Below are 16,841 nucleotides of genomic sequence, written 5' to 3'. Positions count from 1 at the left end.
TTGAAAACAGGAAACAAATGCCTGAGCTGTCTATGAGAGTTTTTCCAAAGAGGTTTATCTGTGGCATGACTACCCACCCTAAAAGCAGGTGGCACTAGACTATGAGCTTAGGTCCTGGATGGAAAAATAAAACTAAAAAGTCCAAGAAAGGATGAATATGTTTATGTGAGTAGGCTGCTAGCCACATGGTTTTCACAGGAAGTGTATTCCATCCATATGGGATGGGGGTTTTAGTTAACTAAGCACATGGGATGAAGCAATCTGCTTGGGGTGAAAAGTAACCAGGCCTCATTGTGGGGAAACAAAGCACAAAAGAACTGGGAGAACCCTTGCCTGCTTGCACTGCTTTGGAACAAACCAAGGTGTGCCCATACTGGAGGTGACTTGCTGCTCTGACTCATGTACCCTCAGGGTGCAATTGCAGTATGTTTGCTCAAGTCTCTTTACATTTAGTTCAGGACCCAGCCCATGAAATGGTGCCACTCACACATAGGGTGGAGCTTCCCACCCTCACCACCCAATTTGGAAAAGCCGTTGTAGGCATGCTCACAGGACAACCTACTTTATATGATCCTTTATTAAGACACCTTCCTAGGTGATCCCAGAAATGAACCATCGCAAGTTTTAGGGAAATTTAAGAACATGAAAGAATAATTTTAAAATCCTAACAGATTAAATGCCAGGAAACAGGTATCAGATCATCATCAGAATTTTCAACAGCAAATAGTTCAAAATGAAAGTGGAGGAAAGTTTCCAAGTTATTAAAAGAAGAAAATTTAGAACACAGTATTTAATATCCATCATGTTTGGGAATAATAAATTTTTTCTTAAATATAGATAGAATTTATGATTTTCTATGGTAATGTGAGATTCTGAACAGCTTTGTTTAAACCATGCAAAACTACCCCTAATAGTTGATCAGAAAACTAAAGAATAGTTCCATGCCTTCTAGAATTTTTTCAAAACTAATGTGAACTGAAGTTCTTGGGGAAAAGCCACATCTATGTAATGATTGTATAAGGTTGACTGACTAATTTGAAGTTTGTGGAGCATTGAAATGTCGCATATCCAGAACTAAATTATCCTGGACTATCTTCAGTTCCCCCCACAGCCAATCATTGCTCTTCTGGTGACTATCACATACTTCTTTTGAGACATATTAGCAGACCACTACTTCCATTGATCTAAAAGCTAATAATGTCATTTGATACTTACAGCAGAGACTCAGCCTCTTTATTGTAATCTTCTTACCCAACATTTCCACAAATGTATTTGAAAAGTGCCTTGATTTATGTGTGATTAGTCTTGTTGACTTCACAGAATTTAGGATCTTCTGGAATACTGGCCTCTGGGCATTCTTGTGGGGGTTATCTTAATTGGGCTAATTGAGGAGGAGAGCTCTGCCCACTATGGACAGGGGTCCTGGACACTCTAAAAAGAGAAAGCAAGCTAGGCACTGCCTTCATCTGTCTGTTTCTTGACTGCAGATGGCAGGCTGCTTCAAGTTCCTGCTCTCAGAATATCCCTACCATGTCCTTGAACCGTGAGCCAAAATGAACTGTTTCTTCTTTAACTTGTTTTTCATTGGGGAACTTCACCACCACAGCAGGAAAAGTAACTAAGACAATTTATGGCTTTCTTGTGTGCTGTAACTACATGTTACGAAACCATTACCATATTTAAACACAGTATTTGGGGCAATTTGAGTCCAAATCCAAGGCCTGGTCACTAAGTATATCTCCATGACAAACTTTCTCTTCTCTTTAAGGTAAAATCACCATTTCTGTGTTAACACTAAAACCTTTTTTTTTTTTTTTAAATTTGGTAAGCATTATGTGGGGGAAATTGAAAACAATCATACAACTAATGTGTAACATGAATCTTAAAGGTCTTATTACATAAAAACCCCAGAGCCAGATATCAGGGTTAAACCCTGAGAGATCAGAGGAGTAGGAAAAGCCACAGCTAACCTCATTTCACCAACTCTGCAGCTTCTAAAGAGACCTACTTCCTGTATACCTACGCCTATTGCCTTTCTGTTCTGCCAACTCATTTCCTCTCTGCCCTGTAGCTGGAAAGTTTCTCTCTGGGTCCTGATAAGCTCCGGCAGTCCTGCAGCCCACTTATAAAATAATCGCTCAGAAGCTTATGTTAATTAAAATTGCTTGGCCATTAGCTCAGGCTAACTATTGACTAGCTCTTACATTTAAATTAACCCATAATTCTTATTTATAGTCATGTGGCTTGGTACCTGCCTTGCAACTGGCCAATCAGCATTTTATTTATCAACCAAATCAGAGCAACACACATCACTGCATACAGGAAGACATCCCCAGCATTTCCCCTTTTCTTTTTTTTTTTTTTAAAGGAAGGTTTTAACTTTAACATAGTAAAATTACATAAAACAAAACAATTATCAAGCAAGAATTATACTTACAATATCTAGTCTATTTATATTTGGCAACATTAAAGAAAATATCCTATCTTATATTTGTGAGTCTAAAGTTTTATATCTATCTTATCTCTTATTATAACCAAAAAAATTATAACTTTCTAGTCTTCAACTACTTCAAAGACCTCAAAAAGATACAATATTACCCAAGTAAACAGAAAATGCATTATAAGCAACTTTTAAAAATCTAGAATGACAGAAACAGCTGGTTACCTAAATAGTCACCCAAAATTCCTCTGTAAAGTTGGGGCATCTGTCTTTAAACCACAGGCCTAGAGTCTCTCAGTCACTTCTCTCTATGTCCTGTAGAATGTCTGGCAGTTTCCTCTGTGAAGCAGGAACCTGAAGGACCATTTCACCAAGCAAAGTTCAGTGGTCACCTTCCTATGGGTCCTGCATGTCCAGTCGATACATCATTTTGTTAAACAGTCTAGGCAAGAACAGTTTCTTGCCCAAAATGGCTATTTTTGCCAAAAAGAAAAAAAGATAAACTCCATATAAAATGTCATCAGTGCCCATCCTCCTCTCTGAAGTAAATCGGTGCTGCCAGGAGCAGACATGTCTCACTGTCCAGAAAGTCTAAAATTTTAAAATATTTTAAATGCCATATTCTGTAGGTCTTTGAAGTGTTTGAAGATTACCTACCTAATTGAATTATATCTATGTATACCTAGAAAACTTAAGATGACTATAAGTTTGACTATCATAGAAGACTATTAATCTGTATTTTTAAATTATCCATTATAATCTAAATGAGTTACATAAACATAATACCTCAAACAAAAATAAAAATGTATATACAATATAACAAAATTAAATTTAAACTTGTATCAATAAACTAAAATCCATAACAATATAAAAATTTCTAAATAAGTTGTTGTTCTTTAAAAATAGGTTCATTAATTTACTCTTTTATTCTATCATATCTATATTCAGCCCAGCTATATCACTTCCTCTTCCAGCCCAGCTCTGCCACTTCCTGTGGGTCTGTACAGACCTCCAGACCTTTATGATTAACTAGTGTTGGAATTTAAGGCATGTGCCACCATGCCTGGCTCTGTTCCCAGTGTGGCTTTGAACTCACAGAGATCCAGACAGATCCCTGCCTCCCAAGTGATAGGATTAAAGGTATGTGCTACCATTGCCTGACTTCTATGTTTAATACAGTGTTCTGATCCTCAGATAAACCTTATTGGGACAGAGATAAAATATCACCACATTTCCCCCTTTTTTTGTCTAAATAAAAAAATTATAACTAACATAAGAAAAACTATATACAATAAGTACAATAACTATATCTAATATGTACAAGCAATAAACACATCAAGAATGTATAGTCCATTTGCATTTGACAAATTCAGCAAAAATATTCCATATCTGTACTATTTTGGTGAGTCCAAAATATACTTAATTCACTTTCTATCCTATCTTGTATTACCAACAGAAAACTATCTTATGATGCCTTTCAAATTCATACACTATACACCTCTTAGTGAGTTTCTTTTCTGAAATTGTTAACAATGAAAACTCTATCTAATCTTCAACTCCCTCGGAGACCTGAGAAGGAAATAATATTACCTAGTAAAACAGGAAGTGCAAACAAGCGACTTCCAAAAAAATTGAGAAATGACAGAAACAGCCAGTTGCCTAGATAGTTACCCGAGGTTTCTCTGTGATGTTGTGGCATCATCTTCACCCTACAGGCTTAGCATATCTGACAGACTCATCTGTAAAGCAGGATTTTCTAAGAGCCTTCCTACCTTGTCTTGGCAAGGATTGGCAGTCCTTTGTTTTATATCCTGCTTGTCCATTTTAGATAGCATACTGTCAGCATTCAATATGAGGGCACTTTCTTGCTCAGTGGCTAACTTTTGCCACAGTGAAAGTTAACTCCATGTGGAGTTTCTTCAATGCCCATCATTTTCCTGAAGTAGATTGGTGCTGCCAGGAGCAGACATATCTCATAGTCTTAAAAAAAAGAAAAAAAATCTATGTTATTAAAACATCTTAAATGACATATTCTGCAGCTCTCTGAAGTGTTTGAAGATGACTTGCCTATCTAAATATATCTCTGTTTAATCATGAAAACATACCTAATATGACTAAAATTCGATTGTAATGACTAACTACTAACTTTCATTTCTTTATATTCTAATCAGTTGGTAATAACTTTCAAGGATTAGCAATTTGCATTACATTGTTAAATGAATTGTATAGGTACAATATCTTGAATAAGATTAGAAATAGTTGTACAGTATTTTCTAATAAAATCAATCTCAAATTTGTAGCAATATACATAATTTGTATACAATATACAAAAATCTAATCCAATGTAAAATATTTAAAACTAGTAGTTGCTTTTTTAAAAATTAGATTCAAGAATCTACCCTTTATTCTATCATTTCTATATCTTTTTTTGAGAGTAGATTCAATAATCTACCTTTTTATCTATATCATATCTATATCCTCTCTTTTTTTCTTTTCAGAGTAGATGCAATAATCTACCCTTTATTCTATTACTAATGTTTATTTTCTTAGTTAAGGTTTTGTTGCTGTGAAGAGGCTCTTATAAAGGAAAACATTTAATTGGGGCCAGCTTACAGTTCAGAGGTTTAGCCCATTATCATCATGGCAGGTGGCATGGAGGCAGACACTTTGCTGGAGAGAGGCTGAGAGTTCTACATCTTGATCCACAGGCCGCAGAGGAGACTGTGAGACATAGTGGGTATAGCTTGAGCATATGAAACCTCAAAGCCAGACTCCACAGTGACACACTTCCTCCAACAAAGGCACTCCTCCTAATAGTGTCACTCCTTGTGGGCCAAGTATTCAAATACACAAGTCTACAGGAGCCATACCTATTCAAACCACCTGACCCCCATTGGCTTGTAGCATAATATAATGCAAAATGTATTTAGTCCAACTTCAAAAGTTCCCATAGTCTATCACAATCTTAATATTTAAAAGTCCAAAGTTCAAAGTCTCCTTTGAGATTCATGCAATCTCTCAACTGTAATCGCTTATAAAATCAAATATAAAAAACAGACCACACCCTTTCAATATATAATGGCACAGGATAAACATTAACATTCCAAAAGGAGGAAAGGGAGGATAGTGAGGAAATACTATACCAAAGCAAGACCAAAAAAAAAAAAAAAAAGCTAGGCAACCCCCAGATTCTGCGTTTCCATGTCTGATGTCAAAGCACTCTGCAGATCTCCAACTCCTTTCAGCTTTGTTGACTACAACACACTTCTTTCTTTGGGGCTGGTTCCACACCCTGTTAGCAACTCTCATCAGCAGGTATCCCATGACTCTGGCATCTCCAACATCTTGGGGTCTTCAGGGCAATCCAGGCTTCACCTTCACAGCTTCATACAATGGCCTCTCTAGGTGTACATGCAGGGACATCTCTGACATATGCCTCCCCTCAGCAGCTTTTCTTAGTTGCAGTGGAAGATCCCATAACCCCTTTCTTGTAGCTAGAGTTTTTCTGCCCTGCCCACAGTCAGGACAAATCTGTCTCACCCGCCAGTCCCACAGCCGCTCAGACCCAACCAAGTAAACACAGAGACTTATTTTGTTTACAAACTGTATGGCCGTGGCAGGCTTCTTGCTAACTGTTCTTATATCTTAAATTAGTCCATTTCTATAAATCTATACCTTGCCACATAGCTCGTGGCTTACCGGCATTTTCACATGCTGCTTGTCCTGGCAGGCAGCTGGCAGTGACTCCTTCTGCTTTCCTGTTCTTTTATTTCTCCTCTCTGTTAGTCCTGCCTATACTTCCTGCCTAGTCATGGCCAATCAGGTTTTATTTATTGACCAATCAGAGCAACTTGCCATACAGACCATCCCCCAGCACAGCCAAGTGCAGACAGACCATCTCAGACACCTGAACTCAGGCCTGTGGTCCTAATCATCCTCTATGCGGACATGCTGGGTAAAGCCACGAGGACCCAAGAACGGGCTCCCACAGGACATAAAGAACATCCCACAGCACTTTCTTCTATCCTTGACTTTAAAGCCAGAACTATGTGGCCAAAGCTGTCAAGCTCCATTGCTTTGTAGGGCTGGAACATGGCCCCCTCATTCAATTATATCTTCACTAAGCTTTCTGTTTTCAATGATTTCCTTCACTGCCTAAACTTGACTGTCCTGGAATTTTCTCTGTAGACTAGGCTGGCCTTGAACTTGAGATCCACCAGCCTTTGCCTTCTCAGTGCTGGGATTAAAGGTGTACATCATCACACCGGCTTTAAGGTTTTCTCAAATTCCTTTTCACTTTTGGAAGCTTAACTGGATGGGGTCTTGCCTTGAATTCACTCCCTCCCTTTATTCCATTTAGCATCCAGCTCTTCTTTTATCTATTCATCCTCTTGAATATAGAACTTAGCTCCATTTTACTTCCTGGTGCCTCATTTCTCCTCAATCTGTACATTTGGTATTTTTACTTGATCAATTTGCTCCTTTTCATTATAAATGTTCATAAGGTTACATTGGTAACCACAAGACAGTCTGTACTAGGCTGTTTTGTGATTTCCTTTGCCAATGCAATAAATCCAAAACTCTTCAATTTAGCCTCAGGCAGACTTTTCATACAAGGCAAAAAGCAGTCACATTCTTAGCCAAAATATCACAAGAACAGTCTCTAGGCTACATAATAAAATTCTTCTCCTCTGAAATCTCTTGAGCCAGGCACCCACAGTTCAAGTCTCCCTCAACACCTGTAGCTGGAGGATTTTGTATGTCCTGCCTGATCTTGTAGCTGCTTATAATATAATCATTCAGAGGCTTAATATTAATTATGTGTTTGGCAGATGGCTCAGGCTTATTACTAATTAGCTCTTACAACTTAAATTAACCCATTTCTATTAATCTATATTTTGTCACATGGCCATGATATTACCAGTCTGCGATCTGCTGATATCTTGCTCCTTGAGTGGCTGAATGGGATCTGCCAGACTCTGCCCTTCTCCTTTATCTGTGCTTGGATTGTCTGCCTGGCTCATTAAACCCTGCTTAAAGCATTCTGCTGCTTTTCTAATCCAAAGTCCCCAAATCCACATTCCTTGAAACAAAAGCATGGTCAGGCCTATCACAGCAATACCCCACTCCTGTTACTGCCTTTTGTCTTAAGAGTTTCTAGTGAAGAGACATCATAACCATGGCAACTCTTATAAAGGAAAACATTTCATTGGGGCTGGCTGACAGTTTCAGAGATTTAGTCCATTTTCATCATGACAGGATATGGTGGCATGCAGGTAGACATGGGGCTGGAGAAAGAGCTGAGAGTTCTACATCTTGATCCAAAGGCAGCAAAGGAGACTTCGAGCCACACTGGGTGTATTTTGAGCATATATGACTTTAAAACCTGCCCCCATAATGAGACACTTCCTTCAACAAAGCAGCACCTCCTAATAGTGCCACTCCCTATGGGCCAAGCATTCAAACACATGAATCCATGGGGGCCATACCTCTTCAAACCACATTTATCCAGTCCATTATGATTTAAATCTTAGAAATGTTGAGAATAAAACGGTATTATTATTATTATTATTCTTTTTATTTATTGTTATTATTGGTGAAAAAGTAGCAAGAATGGTTACCAGAGGCTAGAAATGGGGTGAATCAACTGGTTACCTGTCAATAAAATGGCCCCAAGTTTTAGATAGGTATGAGTAAACCTTAAGACCTATTGCACAGCAGGGTGACTATGTATACCTGTATTGTATTTTTTCATTGCACATGAATTATATTTCTTCTGAGCAAAACTTAGTGTGAGTAATACTTAATTTTATTTTATTTTTGTAAATTTATTATTTTTTAAAAATTTATTCTTCTCTCATATAATACATCCCAACCTCAATTTCACCTCCCTTTATTCCTCCCAGGCCTTCCTTTCCTCCAGCAGGTCTGCATAGAGGATGGTTAGGACCACGGGCCTGAGTGCAGGTGTCTGAGATGGTCTGTCTGCACTTGGCTGTGCTGAGGGATGGTCTGTATGGCAAGTTGCTCTGATTGGTCAATAAATAAAACCTGATTGGCTGTGACTAGGCAGGAAGTATAGGCAGGACTAACAGAGAGGAGAAATAAAAGAATTTTTGATCACCTCTATTTTACAAACTTATTTTTTTAAGATTTTATTTTGTGTGTATGGGTGTGTCTAAATGAAAAGGAAATATTTTAACTCTAACACAGTAAAACTATATACAATAAAAGCAATTATCAAGTAAGGATTACATTCATAATGTCCAGTCAATTTGTATTTGGACAATTTGGAGAAGCTACTCTATTATCTGTCCTATCTTAGTGAGTCCAAAGTTTTTACCTAAATCATTTTCTATTATAACTTGTATTACCATCCTAATAGACTTTAAAATGACTTCTTAGATAAACAACTTGAGCTTTTATTTTCTCAACCTTATACATTTTACACATCTTATGCAAGTTTCTTTTCTGAATTTGGTAACAAGGAAAACTGTAAAACTATAATTATCTCTTCTTCAACCCCATCAGAGACACAAGAAGGGTATAATATTACCTGAGTAAGCAGGAAGTGCAGAGCAAGCAACTTTCAAAACTATAGAAATGACAGTAACAGCTAGTGGCCTGAAAAGTCACCCAAGTTTCCTGTGCAACAATGTGGCATCCATCTTCATCTTACAGGCCTAGAATATCTGACAGACTTTTCTATGAAACAGGAATTTTGAAGAACTGTTCTATTTTGTCTTGACAAAGTTTGGCAGTTGACTTCTTTTGTGTCCTGCTTGTTCAATTTGGACGGTGCAGTGCAGGCAAGGGCAGTTTTCTTTGCCACCAGCTAACTTAGTTACAAATTAAAGCAAACTCCATATGGAGGTTCTTCCATCCTATTTTTAAGTAAATTGGTGCTGCCAGGAGCAGACATGTCTCACTATCATTAAAAGCCTTATGTTATTAAACATCTTAGATGCCATATTCTGTAGATCTCTGAAGTGTTTGAAGACCACTTGAAGAAGAGTGTAAATTGTGTAACAGTAAAACACTTTTGCTAACCAATGGACAGTCAGTTCACAGAAGCTGATTACCTTGCTGCTGCTAAGCCTAAATTCATCCTAGAATGACTCTAATTTTCCATGGACCTGTGCAAAACTGAATACCAGCAGAATTACTTAAATAAGAAAGGAAAGAATAATAAAGATGTGCTGTGAGAAATTTGTGAAGGGGGAAGTTTGTTTGCCAGAACACACCCATACACACAAAATAAAATCTTAAAAAAATAAGTTTGTAAAATAGAGGTGATCAAAAATTCTTTGTTCTTGTTTGAAAGAAATAAGACCAAAATATAAAATATAGAAATTAAAAAAAATACGCCTGAGTAATGTGACATAGACTTTAGTGTTTAGAGATAAGAATCCCATGTGAAAGGGAAAAGGAAAGCAGCTAAAGACAGGGATAACTTATTGTCCCCTGAACAAAGCAACAGTAAAGCAGCTCAATTGTATGCTGTTCTGAGGTACATGCTCAGATGTAAGAGAACCACACAAGTAAAAAAATTAAAGGAACGATGAACTCGGGATTCAGAGCAATGGCTGTTGTGTGGCAAGAGGTGATGGCAGACGGGGAAACAGTGATTGATTAGTACACAGTGCTGGGGAGACAATGACTAGTACAGTGTGCTGTGGGACTTCCAGCTTCTGTTGGGGTTTGTGGGATCCAGCCCCAATGCTGCGTGAGCTGTACCCACATCGTCCCTCACTTATGGCTTCATCCAACTTCCCTGGAAGTTGGAACTAGACTGATCAGCTTCCCTTTTCTAAGGGGAGGGAAGGCTTTTAGCAGCAACAATAGTACTGAGTTTATGTATTCAATATTTAACACGATGTGTGTTGGACTATGTTGCCCACGCTGATTTTGAACTTTTGCATTCAAGTGATTCCCTTGTTCCCTCCTCTGAAGTTCTAGGGCTACAGGTGAGTACCACTGAGCCTAGCCTTGTTGACTTTACTTATACAGTGATAAATAGAACAGTTTAGAAGATAAAGTGCATGAGAAATGAAATGGGGATTACAAGTGGAGATGATTTGTGTAAGTCCTAAATCAACAATATGTTGGCTTTAATGTCTTGAAGCTATTTTTATATAAAATGAATAGGACACATACATTCCTGCAACCTCCTTAGCCCGTTCAGCAATGTGCTGTAAGAACATTTCAGCATCAAGAAATACAGTTCCCTAACAGTTTCAGTTACCACATAAGCATTTATTATGGACTTACCATAATTTCTTGAAAATTATTTTAAAAGTAGATTTAAAATTTGTTCTATAAGTAAATAAATTTAAAGCTACACAATGCTATGATAAAACGTAGTCATACTTTAAAAAGCATAGCATGATTCTGTTTTCCTTGAAACCATTGGGTCTGACATACTTTAAGCTTTGAGTACAAACTGAGAAACTGGCATTCATTTAAAAGTTAGACACTCTTTATGAGAATAAAAAAAAATAACAAGCTGTTCAGTCTTTTTCAGATATTTTAGCACCAAGCAGCTTGAAACCATGGACCTCTTTGCTATTAATTAAATATCAAGGTCAGAGAGAGGAATTAGAAAGGCACACACCACCAAGAAATGACACGAGTTTAGGCAGATGAATGTGACAGTTACTGTGAGCTGATCACTACCTAATGTATACATGGACTGTAACACAAAATACATACAAATATATCAACCCCAAATAAATTATTTTAAAATGAAGAGAGACTTTTTCTTCATTATTTTTAATTATGTGTCACTCTGTATGTACACATGTGTGCAGGAGTCTGGCGGCCAGAGGAGTTGGATTCCCTGTAGTTCCAGTTGTAAGCTAGGAATTGAATTCTGGTCTTCAGAAAGAGCAGCACATGCTTTTAACTGCTGGGCCGTCTCTCCAGCCCAAATGATTTTGTTTCAATCATGAGACATTATATTAATAGACAGACAGAAAAAGAAAATTTGGATGGATTCAAAGGAAGGTAGGTTTCAAGGTTAACTGATCATTTGAAAGGTTAAGGCACTGTTAAAATATTCCCTATGATGTGAAATATTCAAGTAAAATTATCCTTATCTCTATGCTTTTAAAACTTCTGTTTCCTGGGCACGTGCTACTCTTACAACTTTGTTTAATTATAACTTGCAAATAAATCTAACTTCTCAGTGAGTACACGAATCCTAATTTATGCTTATAGCTCTGGTGATTGTTACCTCTCAGAATCATGCTTGGGAAGAGTAAGAAACATATGTTGGGAAACCCTGAACTCCCTCTGCTGCAAATGAGAACATGTGTTTATTATTTTAGATGTTCTTAGCTACGCCATCCTGTAACAAAGATCAAGCTTCAAGTGTTGAGCTGCCAGCAAGGAATAAGACACAACTTGAATTCACAAAGTATCAGTGTGCTGGGCCTGGGGGAAAAAGTGGGGGCATGTCTCCCACAGGCCCAGATTTCATGATTAATAATAAGTTTCTATGTCATGATTTGGGGCCTGGCAGTCCAAGAAAGCCTGCTACACAAGTTTGAAGTCAAAACATGTTTAAATAATATGTAATATTATATCAGATTATTTAACATCAGCTCTCCTTCATTGATCTTATAATAATTTAAAAGATAGGGAATGGAAAACGATACAAGACAGTTTATATGCAATTAAGTAATACCTTTTTAAAACCAACTTAAATGTACAGACCCCCCTTTAAAAGAAAGAAAACAAATTCTTTGTTATCTTTTAAATCATTTTCATTATGCTGTAAAAATACACCAACATAAACTTGAGACTCACGCCTGCCTATCTAGAAATAGAAGCCCAAGCATACCCAGAATTGACATATAAAGAAAGCTACAACTCCAAATAACAGTTGATGTGACACCTGGCGTCATTTTGGTGAAGGCCCTCCTGCACTGCAGCACGGAGAGAAACCCAAACATTTGACATTCTGTGATATAAAGACATAAAAATCTACGACTAACCTTTGCTTTACATCTAGTATCCACTTAGGAGTGAGTACATACCATGTTTGTCTTTCGGAGTCTGGGTTACCTCACTCAGGATGATATTTTCTAGTTCCATCCATTCACCTGCAAACCTCATGGTGTCATTGTTTTTCTCTGCTGAGTAGTATTCCATTGTGTACATGTACCACATTTTATTTATCCATTCTTCAGTTGAAGGGCATCTAGGTTGTTTCCAGGTTCTGGCTATTACAAATAATGCTGCTATGAACATAGTTGAGCATGTGTCCTTGTGGTATGATTGAGCATTCCTTGGGTATATGCCCAGGAGTGGTAAAACTCCAGGGAGGCTACCTAGTAAAGAGGAACCTAAGAAAGATATAGGGATTGCCCAACAACAAAGAAATGAATGAGATCTACATGAGCAAACTGGGGGTAAGTGTGGGGGTAATGGATGGCAAGGGTCAGGGGAAGAGAGCTTAGGGGAGCAGGAGGTCCCAGCTAGATCAGGAACAGAGTGGGAGAACAAGGAAAGAAATACCTTGATAAATGAAGACCCCATGGGAATAGGAAGAAGCAGAATGCTAGAGAGGTCCCCAGAAATCCACAAAGATACCTCCACTATAGACTACTGGCAATGGTCGAGAGAGTGCCTGAGCTGACCTGCCCTGGTGATCTGATGGCGAACACCCTGACTGCCATGATAGAACTCTCATCCAGTGACTGATGGAAGCAGATTCAGAGATCCAAGGCCAAGCCCCAGGTGTAGCTCCACAAGTCCAATTGGCAAGATAAGTGAGACAGTTGATTAGCTTGAACTATTTAGGAGGCCCCAGGCAGTGGGACCGGTGATATGGATTCACAACACGCCCCCACGGTTGGGCATGGTTGTGCATGCCTGGCGGACCTAGGCACTTCCACCCAGCCGTTTTTTGGGTCAAAACATCTTGTGTGACCAGGACCCCGTGGCTTTGCTTGGTTGCGTAAAGCACACAGCGCAACCATGTGATCTACGCGCATGCGTGGAATAGCCACATGGGCCTGTGTGTGCAGGCGCGGCCCAGCCTTTATAAGCCTGCGCCATGATTCCCGACTCCATCTTTACTCACGTGTCCTTTCCACAGGCCTGTGCACATCTGTCTCTCTCCCTTATCTTAATAAAACTCTTCTTAGTGGATTCTGTCGTGTTTCATGACATTTCTTTGCAGGGTAAGAGCGCCGCAAATAACCAACAACCAGGACCTTGCTGCATGAGTTGGCTTTTTGGAACCTGGGGCCTATGCTGAGACACTTTGCTCAGCCTTGGTGTAGGGAGGAGGAGACTGGACCTGCTTCAACTGAATCTACCAGGCCCAGCTGAATACCCAGGGGAGACCTTGCCTTGGAGGAGGTGGGAATGGGGGATGGATTGAGGGGGGAGGATAGGGGGTGGGAGGACAGGGAAATCTGTGGCTGATATGTAAAATTAAATTAATTATAAAATAAAAAATATTCTAAAAAATTCTATGACTAACATAGACAATTCTCCGGCTCTCAGCGAGCCTAAAGTAAAGTGGGGCTCCTGTCCAATAATCTTTGACCACCTAGTAGCTCTCCTGTTTCCACAGACTCTGCTAAGACTCCTTGTCTTCACTCTCCCTAAAGGGCAGGCCTGGCTCTAGCAGTCACAGTTGCCACAAAGCTCCCAGTGAGCAGGGGGCAAAGTGTGGCAGGCACAGTTGACCTGCTGATCTAGGGAGGAGGAAGCAAGGCTGTGGAGGCAGAAAAGAGTGTGCTGTAAGGTAGGGAAGACTGAGGAAAGAAGGGCTGGCCTCTGAACAGCACCCTCTGGTGGAGCTGGATATCACCTTGCTCAGCAATGCTCCGTGGGCCCAGATAGGAAGCATAACACAAAGGTAACAACTTTCACTTCTAAAGAACTTTCTGCTGGCCATTCTGACTGCGTCTAGGGTGGGTCTGATGGATCTCGTTTTCTCTATAGCAGGCTATGTCATTTTAGGTATACAACTTTTTAAAAATAATAACAAGGAACTTTTAGAATTATACGTAGGACGCAATCAAACCCATCCAGAGTCTGTGGAACGCTGTAACACACGGAGACAGATTAACAGTGGCTCAGAAAAACACTCACAGAGACTAGAAAAAACAACAAGTAAAATTTCATACATTTCAATTTCATTCTTTTAAGAGCATTAGGTGTACATTAAGTAGTTGTGCAGGTTTCTCAGGGTATGAGGTGACTGAAACTGTGAAATAGGGACTGGACGGATCATGGCCTGCTGCCACCTGGTGGCAGAATTGTGCCATTGATGAAGACAGGTTTGAAGTCAAATTGGGTTCTTCAACAAATAGTAACTTGGAAAAACTATTTGAAATTCAATCACTTCCTCCTTAAAAAAGAATCAAGCTAGGAATTGTGGCACATGTTTGTAATACCAGCACTTTGGAGGCTGAGGTAGAAAGCCCATAAGTTCAAGACCAACCTATGCTATGTAGTATGAGGTCAGCCTGAAACACATGATGAAACTCTTTCAGCAGAAAAGCAGACGGACAGCTGGACATGGTGACTTGTGCAGATGATCTCAGTACTCAGAAGGTTAACACACAAGTTTGAGGTCAGCCTCACAGTGTTTTCGGGTACATGGTGAGTTCCACAGTCTAGGGTACAGTGTGAGGCTCTATATCAAAATCAAACAATTCCCCTCAATAAATGAAAATTACTATTGATTTAAATTATAATATTAAGAAAAATGGTGAGATATATACAAGTGGAATCATATGAAACTAACATTTAAATTGGTGGTCTAAAGATTATCCTCCATTAAGTTGTTAGGCATCATTCAATCAGTGAAGTCCTTAACGTTAAGGAAAAAGCCTGGTGAATAACTTTTCCTTTTCTAGTGGGAAAAGATTCTGCCAGGGGACTGCCTTTAGACTCCAATTACAATGATTCCCTGAGCCTGCAAAATTTGAACTAATCCAAACCCACTCCATAATCTCATGAGCCAATTCCTCAAGCTGGCCTCTTTCTCTGTGGTCATGTGTGTATGTATGTTATCCCAAAGAAAGCTCTAACATGTGTGAAGGTGGCAGATGACTTACTAGAATTTTTGAAAATGATAACTTCACCAGCAGCAGGGGGCGGGGTGGGGGATCACTCATATGGTGAGAATTTAAAATTTCAAGAAAGGTTTGTTCTCTCAGCATTTTCTCTAGCCCTCTGAAGTTAAAGTTAGAGGTGACTCTGTTGATCTGTTTCCATTTTCCCGAGCGTCTTCCTTATTACACCGCCAGATCATTGGCTTCATTCTTATGAATGACAGAAGGCTAGTTTCAGTCCTCACACAAGAGCCCTGGAAGTAAAAAGATGAAAAGAGGAGACAGAAACAGGACAAGGAGCTCGGGGCAGGGACCTGAAACAGCAGTCCCTTGATTCTCTGGCCAGGAATGGCAGAAGGGAGCTTCTGTTTCTCATCTGGTCCTAAATGAGCCCCTCTGCATGGAGGCAGTACCCAGGGGTGGGAGCTGAAGCTCCAGTGCAGACAGTAATTGCTCGTGTCTAACAGCTCTGGAACTGGATCTCTATACTTTCATGCTGAAAGTGGCTTATAGCTATTCCTCAATACGAGCCATTGCTTGCTCTTCAGTGGTCTTTTCAACAGGTAGGTCAAGGAAACAATTTTCAGCCTTTTGCTTCACCAAATGGGAGTGTGAAGTCCATACACAGACGATTTTCTCTGGACCAGTAAGGTACTATAGTTCAAGACAACATGAGAATACACTTTTCCATGGTTGACTTTCTTATCTTATGCATAGGTAAGACCAATCAAGTACAGGGACACACCACATTCTTCATACTACCAGAAATCCAGTGTGGATTAGGTTTTTCTCCAAACATGCCTACATGTATTGTTTTTCAAAGGTACAGCAACCATTCTTCCATTCCTGGACCTTTATCTGATGTCATTGGGTAATTTGCCACAATTCTGGAAGCCGTACAGTTTTTCAGGAGCAGGTTAGATCGATTATCTTTCTATAATTAAAATGCATTTAGTATAATTGGATGGGAAATGGTTTATTACTAACTTTAAAAAAGGCAAAGCTTAATTAGCTTAAAATAGACTGGTACTGGTCTGGCAAGATGGTTCAGAGGGTAAAGGGGTTTGCCAACCTGAGTTCAGTCCTTGAGAGCCATGTCATGGAAGTGCCGCCTATGACAGCTGTCCTCTGACCTCTACATGTGGGTACTCGCATACATACACTAATTGTGTACAAATACATTAATTGAAAAGTTATAACTAGACTGGTACCGAGATTACAGAATACTAATTGATTTGTTCTTATCCTTTATTTTTGGCCCGGGTCAGCGTCTTATTCTCCTCCAAACACGAAAGCAGTTGTTTTCAAACCTGTGATGAGAA

Source organism: Peromyscus leucopus, chromosome 2 (assembly GCF_004664715.2).
Source record: "Peromyscus leucopus breed LL Stock chromosome 2, UCI_PerLeu_2.1, whole genome shotgun sequence".
NCBI classification, from domain to species: Eukaryota; Metazoa; Chordata; class Mammalia; order Rodentia; family Cricetidae; genus Peromyscus; species Peromyscus leucopus.
The sequence above is the reverse complement of the archived record's forward strand: the minus strand, read 5'-3'. Positions refer to the sequence as shown.